This window comes from Mytilus galloprovincialis, chromosome 8 (genome assembly GCF_965363235.1).
Source record: "Mytilus galloprovincialis chromosome 8, xbMytGall1.hap1.1, whole genome shotgun sequence".
Classification (NCBI taxonomy): domain Eukaryota; kingdom Metazoa; phylum Mollusca; class Bivalvia; order Mytilida; family Mytilidae; genus Mytilus; species Mytilus galloprovincialis.
Genome location: NC_134845.1, coordinates 69,962,699 through 69,979,539, shown reverse-complemented (window position 1 = coordinate 69,979,539; position 16,841 = coordinate 69,962,699). Strand labels below are relative to the sequence as shown.

Genomic DNA, 16,841 nt, shown 5'->3' with positions numbered 1-16,841 from the left:
CCAATCAAAATGTGTGAAATAAGACATATTACAAAATTGCCAATGTCAGTTGTTTGTAAATTGTGCTTCCAAAATGTTGTATGAAAACTTGAAAATCGTTGTAGAATGGCTTTGGGAAAAAATAATTGTACATTGTTTTATTTCTGTGAAAATAATTTAAGTTCTTTGATAATCCAGACATGTCAAAGTTTTTATTTCACTGCTATTTACAAAAATGTTCAAGTTCACATACGACATTTTGGAAGCATGCATTTTGCCAAAATTTTCAAAGCCTGTTTGTGAGATATTTTTTTCTTGAAAATTTTGTAATTTACAACATTTTAGAAGCCCAGCGACCGTATATCAAAATAATTTACGAATAGTAATGCTTGATAAATTGAGGATGAAAAATTGAAACCAAACATTATCAAGTTCAACAGACAAGATCACAGCTGCTAGATAAATGAATTATGGGGGGGGGGGGGGGGGGGGGGAAGCGGGAAACAAGGGTTTCCTGGTGAATGGACAATTACTTAAGACAGAGACATATATGTATTATATGTCTCTGCTTAAAACAATTCAAAAGCAATCTTATTAAAATATGTTGGTATCTGATTTCTTTATACTACATAATGAGATCAATATTTTAATTAGATTGATTCAAAAGCAGTGTAAGGGAGCTACTACAAGCACAACATTTTGGATTACCTCCCTTACACTGCTTTTAAATTATGTCCCCAATACGCCAGTTCATTTTCACAATCGTAGAAATGGAAGCCATTGTAGGCATGACGCGCTACCAATTTTGCTCTTGGAAACCGATAAATTTATCTATATTGCACCATTACGATCCTTATATGTCAGTTGTATTTTTAAAGACAAATGTAACTAGCTAATGAGCATCAGTTAATAATCTTGTCTGCATTGATTCAACTTAAAACTATTGTCTGATCGGTTGTCAGGTGTAATTTTCGAAAATTCATAAACATTTAAAAAAATTCTAAATAAATATTTTGTGGAAGGGCAGACTAGATTTTTTTAGTGTATGAAGACTATAAACTCTAGTTATCACACACAAAAAATTGGAATTTTTCGAAGATATGCATTTTCAATGATTTTCATCATCCAACTTGAAAGACTGTCATCAAGTACTTTCAGTAAAAAAATAGCTATTCGAACACACCTTCTCTGTTTTTGTGACTCATTAGATAGGTATTTCACTTGACCTATATATTTCATCTTTTAGTACTGTGATTTTGTTGTGTTATAACGTCAACCTGTAGCTTAAATGTATAAAAATGATAGAATTTGAAGCGAGACGATGTATGAAATATTCTTGCTTTGTACGATATCAAGACAAAATACTCAACTCAAACACGCACTAACATAAAACGGTGCACTCGATTTTCTCTTTTCGATACAATTGTTACCCATTTTTGGAATTTTTTCTTCAGTCACATAATGGAAGGGCAGACACGAAAATTACTGAAGTAATAGATTGATATGGTTTCCGTCCGTGGTAATTTTTTCCAAAAAATCGGAGGTTATGCATTTTTGTCATCCAACTTGAAAGATACCCATGTCGTCGACTTGATATCTAATTGTTCTGCTCAACTATGAACTAAATAAATTGAAAACTTATGCAAATGGTGTTTTTAAAATAAAACACCTCGTAATTGAGAAGAAAATTGCAATTTTGTTTGTTTCTATTAACTTTTAAAATTTTGTCACTATAGTAAACAATACAGTAAACATTTATCGCCTTCTCTAACAAAGAGCTTCGATTCTTTTGTTCTATTTCAACCTGGTTTCCGACTGATTAGCTGTCAATTTATTTATAGAAGTTACTATTATTAAAAATGCGGATTAAGGAATATTAATTAATATTAATATTTTAAGACTTTTATGAAATATTTAACTATGGTGCAAACTCCATTGAAAATTTGAATTGAGATGATTAGTATATCTTGAGGGAAAGATTTTTTTCAAATGGGGAGTGGAGGTGATTTTGTTGTTGTTTTTTTTTTTTTTGGGGGGGGGGGGGGGTTCTCATTTCAGATTTCAGAAAAAAAAATCAATCTTCAATTAAAAATGAGCGTGGGGAGGGGGTGTCAATATGCATCAGTATTGTGTATTGCATAAAAGTAAAAAAAGGGTGTTATTTTTTGTGTGGGGGGGGGGGGGGGGGGCAATTAGTAACAGATAAGTGTATTGCACAAAAGCCAAAAAATTATTATAAATTCAAATCATATAATCAATTTCAAGTTCTTTGACTACTGTAATGCTGTGTCAGATAGTAATCAAAGGTACCAAGATTATAATTTAGTACGCCAGACGCGCGTTTCGTCTACGTAAGACTCATCAGTGACACTCAAATCAAAATATTTCTAAAGCCAAACAAGTGCAAAGTTGAAGAGCATTGAGGATCCAAAATTCCAAAAAGTTGTGCCAAATACGGCTACGGTAATCTATGCCTGGGATAAGAAAATCATTATCAGAAACCTATTATGTGTCAAATATTTAATTACAATCCAAATTCAGACCTGTATCAAGCGCGAAAATTGTGTTTATTTTTGTCCCAACTGTTCAGGGTTGGACCTCTGTGGTCGAATCCAGCTGCGCTCAGCGAAGCAATTTATTTAAGGAATGTGTCCCCACAGTCCAACACCAACCAGATAAGAATCTGGAAGGGACAGCAGCTCATGTTCAAAAAGAGACACTCGTGACTGTTCAAAACCGATAAGGAAGGCGAAAACGTAGATAAGTATATGTTGTTTGACATACGTTAAGTCATCATCTCGCTTTATTTGAACAAGCTAAACCTTTTACGAACTTGACTGATTAAACGGAAAGTGTTCAATAACAAAATCTGCATTAGAGCATGATCTATGGAAATACAACACGTTGCAAAATATGATTAACCGAGTACCTAGAGCATCTAGAGCAGCCCGAACATCACTATGACTAAACTTGTGTGTATAAATAGTTGTGTGGTTCTTACTTTACGTACGTGTGACATCTATTTTAATGACTAAAAGTATGGGTGCTTAATTGCAGTCGGCGATGCTAGGAGGAAGGATAAGTTGAATCTTCGACAAACAAATTCTGTGATTCAGATATGTTCCTTTACCGCCAAACAAAATCATGATGGAGACAGTAAAACTTTCGCAGAGATGACATCAACTTGCTACAAAAATATATAAATTTTGCTGATAAAATAGATCATTCGGTTTAAACTATATCAGTAAAATCATTAATGTACTACTTAACTGAAAATAACATATTCGTTTTAAATGAATTCTTGCCAGTGGAACCTCCCAGAAGTTTTGAAAAGAATGGCTGCTAATAAAACAATATTTTAAATGTCAAATTTTATTTTTCATTTAGAACACACGGCACACGTTAAAGGGTATAACTGACGATAAGGTGGACATGGCAGGGCTCCACATTGTGCAACAACTTCATACAACAAATATCCATCGCTGTCGGCATTTCCACTGTGCATATATTGTGGGTGAAAATCTACACATAAATAGGTGGAGGCGCCTGGGTGTCCAGCACCACCTGCTGATAGAGTTCCTTTATACTGTAATTTCCACCCTTTATGGCATCTTGTCTTTCCTGGTATCATAATTGTAGTTCCTTTTTGCACATGACAGACACTGCATGGAACATCCTGCTGGACAGAATTCCAACGAAAGAAATTGGTCTCATATTCTGCTCCATATATGTAAGCAGCATTGCTTCCAGATGTTTTCATGAAATTAGGGTTAGTTGGTAGACATACAGGTTCTGCAGGTCTTCCTGCATGATTGTAATAACCACCACCAGTGTATCCTATAAGTAAACAAGAGAGTACTTACACACACATGAATTACATATACAATCGATAAAATCACTAGACTTAGTATGTTGGCAAAAACCACATGCATCAAACTGACAAACAATCCGACAGTTCACTTTATAACTATAGTGAACTACGATCATGAAATAGGAGAAAACCATCACCAACATCAAAACGGCAATTTTTCACTCTATTCGGTCCTTCCTTATACACCTTATCGCTATTTATTTCATTCCGGATGAGTTCTAAAATTACACAACTTTTTCATCCAGTTGAAGCTATCTGGGACCCTGTTTAAACAATGCACCATGCATGATAATTTTTAGTGAGACCTGTTTAAACAACGGTAAATACTTCAAACAAAATATTCTTTTTACTTTAATCTTAATTTTGAAAAAGTGGATCATATGCTGTATCAAAGTTTCTTAATGGTCGCTTTCGAAAGTTTTTCCTCCCTCAGCTCACTACTGATGACCTCCATTTTCGGCTGCACGACCCAAACAGGAAGTTTTGTAAATGACTGTTTTCCCGGATTGGACTAAATAGCGACAAGGAATCGTGACATTGTATACGAAAATTGATATCCTTCTTTTTTTTGCAAAGTTGCTAATGCTGTTTTGTTCACTCATAACTCTGTCCTGTCTTTTTTTCTAATTTCATCATAGCCACCAAATTAAATTGCAGCGCCCTTTATGATACAAATTCTATGAGACGAAACAACACGAAATGTATAAATTTTAAATACTGTGACAAAAAATGCAGTTTAGGCATAATACAGTATTTGTAATTTATCGTTGAATTGTAATCTATAATAAATTATCCGTTTGAACAATTTGTTAACGAAAAATTCTGTTATCATTGGTTGTTATGAGACGCGTTAATTGTTGCTAGAGTGCTCTCTTCGAGGTCCACGCTCTTGATATATAAAGACACCTATTCATCGTGCAAGGGCTGTATAGCCAGTCAAGGTCGTTAAAAACATCCATTTGTTGTTGCAAGGTCGTTCATTTGTTATTTGGCCGTTGATGGTTAAACACCGGGAAGAAAATACCAGCAAATAAAGATGTTAGAATTGAGGAGTTTGTAAACCTAGTTTGAGTTGAAAGCTTGTGGTTTTGAAGCAAGCTGTTTTTAAAGTCTTTACGATTGGTGCAAGCTACCGAGTTGTTCCGATACTGTAATTTCCCTCAGGAATGGTCGCAGTCCCTCGAACAGGTAGTTTGTAATCGCCTTTGACTTTGATGCTTCGGAGACTAAGTGTTTACAATTATTGCAAGCTACCGGGTTGTTCCGAAACTGTAATTTCCCTCGGGAACGGTCGCAGTCCATTGAACAGATAGCTTGTAATAATCTGGTGACTCAGGTGCTCCGGAGACTAAGTGCTTCAAAACTAGTTGTCTCAGGATCTAGGTGCTTCAGAGACTAGTGACTAGTAGTTTTAGAACTTGGTGTCTCAGCACTAGGTGTTTCAGGAACCTAGGATTTTTTAAGCTTGTTCTTAAGTTTAATAGTGGTTGAATGGTTATAATGTAATTGTTTGTCAAATCAGTTGGAACCTCGGAGTCAGTGACGTATACTTCATAAGCCAAACACGTTACAATACAACAGTTGTATTTTTTTTTAATCATTAATGAAATTTAAAGAGTGACATTATAAATCTCTTTTAGAAGCCAATATGCTTCAATTTTTGTCAATTTTTAAAAGCTAAGAAAGATTGATGATGAATTATTCACTTGCAAGTGAATAAATCTAGCTACTTCATTTAATCCGTTATCATGTGATTTTCAATTTAACCCCTCAGCTAGAGATGGATAACGCATGAATAAACTCATATATACCAGGATTAAAATATGAAGTTATTTAAACGAAAAGAATGTCAACAGGTGAAACAAAGGTAAATCATTTGATTGACGTTTTGATCTACAAAAAAAAAATCATATACAGGTAAAAACGATGATTAAAATGTATTGTCATCTTGAAAATGAAACAAACAGACCTAGAAAAATCAAATGCACGAGTTTAATTATTATTTATATCTATATTTATGTTTATATCGCTAATATGATCATCGGAGGTGTTCGGAGGTTAACTCAATAGTTAATTCGATGGCGTCAAGACTAATATACACACGAAATGAATCTACATTTAATCGAGCCAATGCCCTTAAAATTGTTTATTCCAGACTTTTTTGAAATTTGGATAAATGTTTTACATGGTTATACATTTTTTAAAATCAAATATAAGAATTTGAGTCAAATCGATGAACATTGATTTGACAGCTAGTGCCCTTCTAAGAAATACAATTTAAATTCAGAAGTCATCATACCATTTTCAACAATGGATTATAATTGTTTTATTGATATACATGATCGATGATATATGAATTCTTTAATCGACACAAACAGTTGTGATTTTATTTAAAAATAAGGCATAAGCCTATTTGTTTATCGTAATATTCATTCGACCTGAACTATATTATAATGCGAGTTACATCCCAGCTCCTTTGTTCTAACATGTATGATCTAAGTCGGATCACCCCTACCAGACCACCCCAGCTTGAGCATCTTTTTTTTTGCATACTTTCCTTTGTTCTGTAACATTTTGGCGGGAATGTCAAATCTACTATAAAACTTATAATTAATCATACGGAAATGACTTTCTATCAAAATTGACGTAGAAAAAATACAGTGTGTTTGCTGGGATTCGAACTCAAGACTCTAAGAATATCAACCCGCAACACATACCTCTACACCAGGATAACTGGATACAAACTATCAGTAATATAAGATACTTAAAGGAAGCAAGATATTTCTATAAGTGGGGCGAGTTGGCACACCTTTATTCAGTGGGGTTTAAACCCTTTTCGTTAATAAGTGAGTTGTCAGACTGATTGTTCAATTTGTTTTTATACTTTTTCAAAAGTGGGGCGAGTCAGTAAACAAGAGTGGGGCGATTTTTTTTTATAAAGTGGCTATCTAGTGTGGGCCGATTGGCCAGTGGGGCGAGTTGACATTGTTTCATATCTACTCATCGTGTTCGGGGTCATAAAGGGTATACATCATTGTATAGTAATATATAAAGTATATTATAATGGTTGTGTGGCGTTCTAAACTAAATTTTATAAATTGTAAATGGTTTTTAATCTTATTTAAAACAGCTGGGATGTAAATTAGTTATCCCATCCGGCCATCGGAGTGATGTTTCACTGACACACCGCGTCCTCGTGGGATAAACGTTACTGAAACTTATATGTGCACATACCAGAATATACAAGTTTAGTTCCACTAATTGATGGTCAAGTTGTTCTTCCCCAACGAACATACGTATGACCTCCACCTGTAAAATATAATTTTATAATAAATATAGGTAAATGTAGATGTGACATGAATATTAAAGCATCAGGTTTTCAGCAACGACGAAAATACAAAACTAATACATGTTATAGGTAGCTATTGAACAGAAAATGAAGTCTGATTAACAATTTGATTTAACTATTTTCTTCCTTAGAGACTTAAAACATTGCAAGCATACATAGATTGACAAGTTGATCCATATGACAACAATCGATGTACGAAATAAAGTTAAAAATGGAAATGTGAAATATGTCATATTTTTTCACGTTGTATCGAATCCAAATCATATTTAAAAAGGAGGAGAACATTTATTGGCTTCTAGTGTGAGACCAGAGTTGTTTATGTATGGCTATTGTGTCTAGTTTCTTAAAACAAATGGAAAAAAAAAACCAATTATGTGTACATGCATGAAAATGGAAAGAAATTTAAGAATTTGAATATTTTTTTCTAAGGACTTAAGGTAAACACTTTTTTGTTCTATTTGCGTACATTTTGTAGCTGAATTAAAGCACTTCGGACGCAATAAATATTAAACGTGTTGTTTTCCATTTTTAACATCACTGGGTCGATACGTCTGCTTGTGGACAATCAGTCCCCGAGGGTATCATCAGCTCAGTTGTCATTACTTCGGTACTGACATGATTTAACAAACTTTACTAAAATTGTCCGTTTATAAATTTTGAAATTATAATGAAACTATAAGGTTTCAACTCCCTCTTGCAAAGTTGGCTTTAGAAGAATTTGGCTTTTTATTTTAGGTATTTTTGACATATAGCTCTTGAACGATTTTCGGTACTTATACATTTTTGGATTTCAAATGTTTGGCTTTGCACGTTCCCGATGAAGGTAAATCCAGAAAAGCACTTCGGACGAAATAAATATAAAACGTGTTGTTTTCCATTTTTTGAACTTAATAACGGGAGCTTTCTGGCATATTTTCAGAAGCAAAAAAGAGGTATGGACGTTCAAGTAAACGTATGCCATATACGGACGAAAATGCATTAGACGTTATTACAATTCTGGAAATACTTAAAAAAATAAAAAATAAATCCAATCCAAATTTCGAATGAAATGTTGTTTTTCTGGAGAGGGGGATTTGTTAAATTTATTCAATGTTAATAACAGTACTATCCTATGGAAGCTACATTGGAAGGAAAAACGAGGAATCTATTATTATCGTTTAAAAGTAGGGCGATATATAATCAGGAACAATAAACCATACAATCTAATTTGAAGAATAACCATTGATGATAACAATAAAAACACTTGGAAAAGAGTCAAAACCAAAAAATCGGAAAAAACGTGGAACGAGGTTCTTATCCTGCTAGTGAGACCGCGGTTCTGATAAAACTTTTTTTATTGAAAGATAATTATGAAGAGAAACTAAAACAATTGGAATGTATGCATTTTAATTCTTGATATAGAATTATCTTTAAGGTCAACCAAGACCTAACGGCCATTTCAGGATGTTCTATGAGTTTATAGATAAATATTAAACTGTCATTTAAATGTTATGATTCGCTAATACGAGGGTGTTAATGTACTCTTATCAAATGGCTGAGTGGGTGACCTTTTTTTAATGTAACCCTCTCGTTCATACCAATCAAAATCTATAATTTAAAGGACAATGAATTGAATATGCATCAAGTTATTAAAGACAATGCTTTAAGGTCTATGTTTTAGCTCAGGTTCTATAATTTGACTGTAAAAATTAAAAAAAAACTAATAAAACATCTTGCTTTACCTCTGTTGATTTTTCTAATACCCGCAACGTTGTTATGTACGTGACGTCATAGAAAATACTTTTGAATAAAATTCTTCTGTAAAAGACAATATTGACAGGACATTCAGTATAATGATTTAAATAACACATAGCTGAGAGGGGGATAGAACAGATTGGTACCCCTCGAAAAAGCATTTTCAACGTTTGCTTTGCCGCAGTTGACTATTTCTTCCCTGGGTACCAATCTGATTTATCATCTTCTCAGTTATGTGTTATTTATATAGTATCAACTTACCCATATAACTGTAGGCTCTTTTTATCTGATCAATTTGCTTTTCTAGTTTGCTTTTGTCTAAATCTCCTTTTTTCATCAGATGATCGATCTTCTTTTTGACTGCGATAACTTTAAAATTTACGTCATCGAGCGATTTGTCATCCTTATTATTGCCACTATTTCCGTTGTTTGATTTTAGAGAAACAATGTTTTTTTGATTTTCAATGGCAATATCTTGGAGTTTCTCTATCCGTGCTCCTAAAGAACTTAACTGTTTTAGTATTAACCAAATCAATGGACTGTCCTTCCCTTCATTGGCACTTCTTTTAGATACAGGCTCAGAAGAAACAGCAGAATATAAAATACAGACCACTAGCACAAACAACTGCATTTTTGCTCTACGAGCACCTGATCCGCTATGCACAAAAAGTCACTGAAAAATGAATCTCTAAAATATCACTGACAACCATATGTTGATAAAATCAATAGAAAGTATCACGTGTATGTTAGTAGTGCACTAAAGGTAATCGCCTATAAAATCCGTAGTATAAATTTAAGAAAAAAAATTAAGAGGAGGAACAATTGACAAGTCTTTTATTTGTAATTGTTTCAGGCAAGGTCATCATTTATACAGACAACAGTAGTATACCGCTGTTCAAAATTCATAAATCGATTGAGAAAAAAAAACAAATCCGGGTTAAAAACTAAAACCGAGGGAAACGCATCAAATATAAGAGAATTGCGACACAACAGAAACAAAACATTAAAACGTAACACACACAGAAACGAACTATAATATAAGAATGGCCATTTTCCTGAGTTGGTACAGGACATTTTAAGAAAAAAAATTATGGGTTGAACCTGGTTTTGTGGCATGTTAAACCTGTCGCTTTAATGGCAATGTTAAATATAACATTAAAATGACAACATTACATGACAGGACTACAATACAAATAAATGGGAGAAATTATAAGACAGAGAAACACACGAATAATAGCTAACAAAAGGTACCAGGTTTAAAATTTGATAAGCCAACATGCGTTTCGTCCACACAAGACTAACCAGTGACGCTCAGATGAAGAAAGTTTGAAAACTAAAACAAGTACAAAGTTGAAGAGCACTGAGGACCAAAAGTTCCAAAAAGTTGTGACCAATATGGTTAAGGTTTTCTGCCTGAGATAAGAACATCCTTATTTTTTTTTTAGAAAAACTCATACTTTTGCAAACAGCAAATTTTATAAAATGACTATATAATAGATATACATGATAAAACCGAAGTGGCGACTAACTACGGAATAAAAACGGATGCATTACATGAAATAACATAAATACCAGCACATGAAAGTACACAGCCGAGTTAGCCAAAGCCAGTTCAACACACAAAGTGACGTCACATTTAAATTTCTAAAACGACTTTCAAAAATAAGATAGAATTAGGATACCTTTTACATTAAGTTAGATCTCAAGTTCACATGAACTGATGATCATTAATGAATACTTCATATATTTTTGGCGTATCAAAGAAAAGTAAAATCTTCGTGATTTTTTTACATTTAAATTTTTATTCAATCTTTTACTATAATAATAACTAGGATGCAATTTGCCCAATATCCTTGAATTTTGAAAGACAGCAAACAACAACAAAAAACTACGGTTACAGTCCGTAATTAGTTGGTAGATGTTGTTGGACAACTTTAATTTGAACATGGCAGACTATTTGTAAATCAACTTATTTTATTTTGGAGTGTTAAAGCAACCAACAAATGTAGACTTGTTTTAAATAAAGGCAACAGTTGTATACCGCTGTTCGAAGGTCATAAATAAATTCAGCGAAAACAAATCCGGGTTACAAACTGAAACTGAGGTAAACAGTACATATTTTAAACAAAATAGTTCCTACGCATAGCTGTACCTTTGTCAATTGCAGGTATATTTGGTTAGTTGTGGTATTAAAAGAACGCTTGGGGACTTCGGAGCACTGTAGAACCCTTGTTGAAAGATTTATTTGAATTTTTGATAGAAGAGCACATTTGACCTGTTGTTCAGATGAAAAGTTCCTGTTTTTGTACTATCAAACGTCAGGGAACCAGTACGCTGTAATATGCAATTAAAGGTATGTTGAGTTTTGCAGTACAAGTCAGGATAAGGTACAGTTTGGACATGAAATAACTGCCACTTTATTTGATCTTAAGACAAAGTAGCCATCAATGCTTGAAATTGCAGAATTTAACATAGAAAGCAGTGGGGCTATGAATTAGTGGTTTTATACATATTACTGACAGGCATGTGACATTTTATTTTTAGAAATCATACCCTTTACAGTAAAAATTGGTCACAAAAGTTGTCATAAATCATGTGACATTATTTATTTTATGTAACAAATATACTAATGTCAAATTGTTCCTATTAGGTATTTTAGCAGTTTTTGATATTTAGCATGCACACAGTTTAGATTTTACCTGAAATCTTAATTTTTGTATTATCTAACACTTGTGACATTCGGAGGACGTGTTTTTCAACAGACTATCGGCATTCCAATGGGAACGAATTGTGTCCCTCTTCTTCCCGACTTCTTTCTTTATTATTATGAGGCTGAATATCATACAGGAACTTCTAAGGAAGAAAGATAAGAAGTTAGCAATATCCTTTAACTCTACTTTCCGCTATATAGATGATGTTCTTTCACTAAATAATTCAAAATTTGGTGACTATGTCGAACGCATCTATCCCATTGAACTAAAGTTTAAAGGATACAACAGATACAGTTAAGTCGGTCTCATATCTTGACTTACATCTAGAAATTGACAATGAGGGTCGTTTGAAAACAAAACTTTACGACACAAGAGATGATTTCAGCTTTCCAATAGTGAACTTTCCATTTGGGGTATATATCTCCCAATTGATACGATATTCCGGTGATTGCATTTCCTATCATGATATTCTTGATAAAGGGTTGTTGCTCACAAGGAAGCTATTAAATCAAGAGTTCCAAATGATGAAGTTGAAATCATCTCTTCGTAAATTTTACGGACGCCATCACGAGTTGATTTCGTAAAGGTTTGATTACTAACACATGTAAAAAAAACCACACATTTTGTAGGTAGTCTATGAAGTGTAAATTTTGTCGACAAAATATGCCACTTTTACAACAAATTGAGAAAAAAAAATTGAAAATATGTATTCGAATAAAAATCAACAGAACTTTATCATAGCAATGTTGGCCACATGTTTTAACGGTCGGAGTGAAGGAAACATACCTGTACCACTATTTATTTCCATCTATAAGTCTTTGTTTCAAATAAAGAAGTTTGATCTTGTCCAGTACTACAGTGAAATTTCACATATAATTCCATATAAAAGTTATCAAAGGTACTAGGATTATAATTTAGTACGCCAGAAGCGCGTTTCGTCTACATAAGACTCACCAGTGAAGCTCTGATCACAATAGTTATAAAGCCAAACAAGTACAAAGTTGAAGAGCATTGAGGACCCAACATTTCATAACATATAATTTGATAACCATCACCGGCAGTTAACCAATGAAATTTTCAACCCGTATTTTCTTCTTAACAAGCTTTACTAGCTTATGAAGTTGAAATTTCCAACATTTTTATAGCACAGCAAATTAAAAAAAAAATGCTCTTATACATCCACGATATATGTCTTTGACTCAGATTAATTAGCTATTTGTAATAGTAATTTTAAACAGAAACTAGAAGATTTCTACAAAAATAAGATTATTTTTGAACTATTGAAGATAAAAGATGGAAACTGTGGTAAACCTTTATTTTTTAGTAAAATTTATACTAAATTTAAACAACAAGAATATTTAAACTTTAATATTCCTAAAGACCTTAGAAAAAAACTCACTAAATTAAGAATAAGTGCACACTAATTAGCAATAGAAACTGGTAGGTATTCAAGACCAAAAATACCCTATAATGAGAGATTTGGTAAATTTTGCACAGGAAAAATTGAAAATGAGATACATTTCTTGATTGAATGTCCGCAATATAACAAAATTAGATATATATAAAATTAATGATATTAATTCAAATAATGTGGATGAAAATTTTACCAAAATGTTATATCCTACAATGTATGTCTGAAAAAGAATTAAAATCTATTTCAACAACACTTTGAAAGGACATTCAGAACAAATACCAACAACATTATCAATAACAAACGAAATATCACCAAGATAAGCCTATATAATTGATATAGGCACGGACATCAGAAAAAAGTACTAAGCATGTTTGAAGTTTCAATTTTTGTAAGAAAAAGCCTGGTTGATAGAAGCTATATTCATGCTTCCTTTTGGTCGAATTGAATATTTCTTCTTTTCAACAATGAGTTTAGGCAAATGAGAACACGGATAAAGACTGTGATCTTTTTTAAAGAAAAGTATAGTACTTAGACTCTTCTAGCTAACTCATCAAATCACCTTTAAGTTGACTGTAGAAACTCAAATTAAAAAAAACCGGTTTAAAGTCATACCAGATGATTACAAGAGAATTCTAGGTGAATAAAGATGCTTAAATACATGCATTTACCCCTCTCTTTGAAAGAGATTACTTTTCAGGGTGTCGTATGCTGCTACAGTATGTGACATTTGCCAAAAAAACTAATCATATTTATAACATGTATAACTTGATATAATTGTTTAAATTAACGTGTTATTTTAAACTGTTATAAATATTTATCAAAAGTACCAGTCTTATAATTTTATACGCCAGACGCTCGTTTCGTCTACATGAGACACGCAGATCAAAATAGTTAGAAAGCCAACCAACAATGAAGTTAAAAAGCATTGAGAACCAAATAATCCCCAAAAGTTGTGCCAATACGCATTATATGTCTATTTCAATTTGATTGTCATTCTTAAACTGTTTTACTTCATATGAATATTTTTATGAAAGACTTTAAAGTTCACCGCATTAGTTAGTTACTGTTAAATAAATATGTTCATGTGCACATACCCAAGGATTGTTTTTTTTATATAAAAATAGCCACTTGAAATTTAAACTTGAGCATCACGTCATCTATATTGCATCTGACATTGCAACTTCAAATGTTTATGGACAGGAAAGACTGTGGTAATCGATCAATAGAAAAAATAAATACAAGCATAAGCAAAAATCCATAATATGTTAACGTACTCTCGTGTATCTATGATGTTTCAACATATAATTATCATTTTGCGTGAGAGTAATAATAAGTAATATCATCCATAAATTTGATGACATATGACAACCAATATCAACAATTCTAAGAAGCATTGCATCCGATAGTTATTGGTAAAACTAAAAAACAAAAATCAATAAATGTTAGAATATACACAGAATACAGATTATCGTAAAGTAAACTATAAACTACATTTAAAAAAGGAAAACGATAGACAAAAATGAGTGAACAAAGACATGAAAAGTTCTAATAACTAGTAAATTGTTTTGAAAATATTGTTCTATTCTAATAAACATTCGAATATTTCTTAATTGTTCAAACGATTGCCAAAACCATGTGTATTTTATACAAACCATGTACTCACAGACCGTGTATATTTACGCCAAACATTTTTCATTTTAAGCTGAAAAAATAGATTTTGCAAAATACGTTTATTGGTTTGATAAATGTATCAAAAAACTGTTGAATTCACTTCTGAAAAATCATTTTCGTTATGAGATTAGAAATTTGTAATTTTCATGATATTACAATATTTAATTTCACGAGGATAATATAAAAAGAAATGATAAGTTTGTCTTTAAAAGATTTCATCTTATCAACAGTTTGAATAAATTAAAACATTTGAATTTGATTGCTTTAGAAAAAAAACAAATTTCAATCTCCTCACCATATAGTTTTTAATTAAACCGAATTCAGTCCTTGAAATTGTGATAAAGGAAGTGTTACACTATCTCTAGTTTCTTGACGAAAAGGACATAATTGTGGTCGAATAGAAAAACAAAATGGTAAGGAATTTCCATGACATATAATCAGTACATGCACAACAACAAAAACACGCAGAAAAAAGGAACAGCGCTCGCATTGCTGTTATTCATCTCAAAGTCACAGTGAGGCCTCCAAGACCATGCAAAAAAAGCAAAAAAATCATGATGGTTCATAGAACCGGTTATTGCCAAATTCTTTGCAAAATCACTCTTGATAAATTGACTTACTGTTCGGTGTGAGCCAAGTCTCCGTGTTGAAGACCGTACTTTGACCTATGAGGGTTTTTCTTTTAAGAATTGTGACATGAATGGAGAATTGTCTTATTAGCACTGTTGCCACATCTTCTTATATCCATTTGTTAGATGTTACATTAACGAATCGGGACCCGAGCATTAGAACATTTGGAAAGTAGTACATATTCAAAACAAAATATTTCTTACTCATAGGTGTTACTATTTAACTATTTAATTTGACCTTTTGACACAATTTATAATAAAAATTTATTATTCAATGTTTCACTTTTTTACCACATTTAATAAGTCTTGTGTATTCCGATACATTTTCACTTTTGTTCTCGTACTTTGAACAAAAAAAATATTTTGTAATAACTTTATCTGTACTCTTTACTACACAATGATAATACAGTCAACTTTGTACGTTGTTATATCTAACACCATTACATCCCAGGTTATAGTTGTCTTTTTGACATTGTTTTATTTACATAGCGTCAAAAATGAAAATTATTCGTTCAGTGTGACTTTACCTTTTTTAGTTAATATTTCTTTTTGATTTAGTTGAGCAATTTAATTAATATTTTATAGCGTGTCTTTCTGCGTTGGAATGTTATACTACTGTTTCAGGTGATGGTGAAGGCTCAAACGTTTAAACCCGCTCCATTTATTTGCACCTGTCGAGAGTCAGAAAGTGGAAACCTGTTGATCAGTGATCGTTTGTTGATGTAGTTCATTAGTCAATGTGGTGTTTCTCGTTTCTTGTTTTTCTTTAGATTAGACGTTGGTTTTACTGTTTGAATTGTTTAACACTAAGGTGGCCGTATTGAAAGCCGTACTTTTGTCTATAATGGTTTACATTTTACAACTTTTGACTTGGATTGAGAGATGCACCATTGACATTCATACTACATGTTATTATATCTATGTAGAATAAGTCATTTAAGGAGGTAGACCTAGGTTAAGGGAAATTACTCTTAAAATCATCAGTACGTTTGTGTCAACCATTTTCAAAAATATATTTTAAGCTTCTAGGTTACATAGATTTTTTTCAATCTGTTTCAGGTAAATGCTTAAAATACATTGATGAACTTGACTTTTACAAACGCTTAACTGAATTAAAGAGTTATCTCCCTGAACCAAGGTCTACCACCTTAAGTCATATAGGTATCAATTGAAAGATGATCATTGTTGAAAACATATGGAGCTACCACGAAAATAATAATAACACATTATAAAACAGAGTTGAAATATTTGACATCTTAGCTTTTTATTTCAAAAATTAGCTTAGATTTATCTTGAGCCTAAATTTTTAGTATTAATATTATCATCTGATCAAGTCAATGACGATTATAAGGTAAACAATTTTCTCTGCTTTCTGTTGGAATCAGTTCTTGTTTTCTTACTACAACCTACAACTACAACAACTGGGCATTTAGCAGTATCGGTTTGGATTTCAAGTATGTCTTTAGCGGTTTCCTGTTTATTG

The 16,841-nt window shown here is 32.4% G+C and overlaps 1 long non-coding RNA gene across 1 annotated transcript; it reads right to left on the bottom strand.

Annotated features, from left to right (window-relative positions):
* Positions 1-3,341: 3,341 nt before the first annotated feature.
* LOC143042473 (uncharacterized) lies at positions 3,342-9,589 on the bottom strand. Its single transcript, XR_012968004.1, has 3 exons — positions 9,195-9,589; positions 7,085-7,159; positions 3,342-3,816 (listed from the first exon to the last, which is right to left on the bottom strand). It is a non-coding gene; the product is annotated as an uncharacterized LOC143042473 (long non-coding RNA).
* Between the last annotated feature and the right edge of the window lie 7,252 nt (positions 9,590-16,841).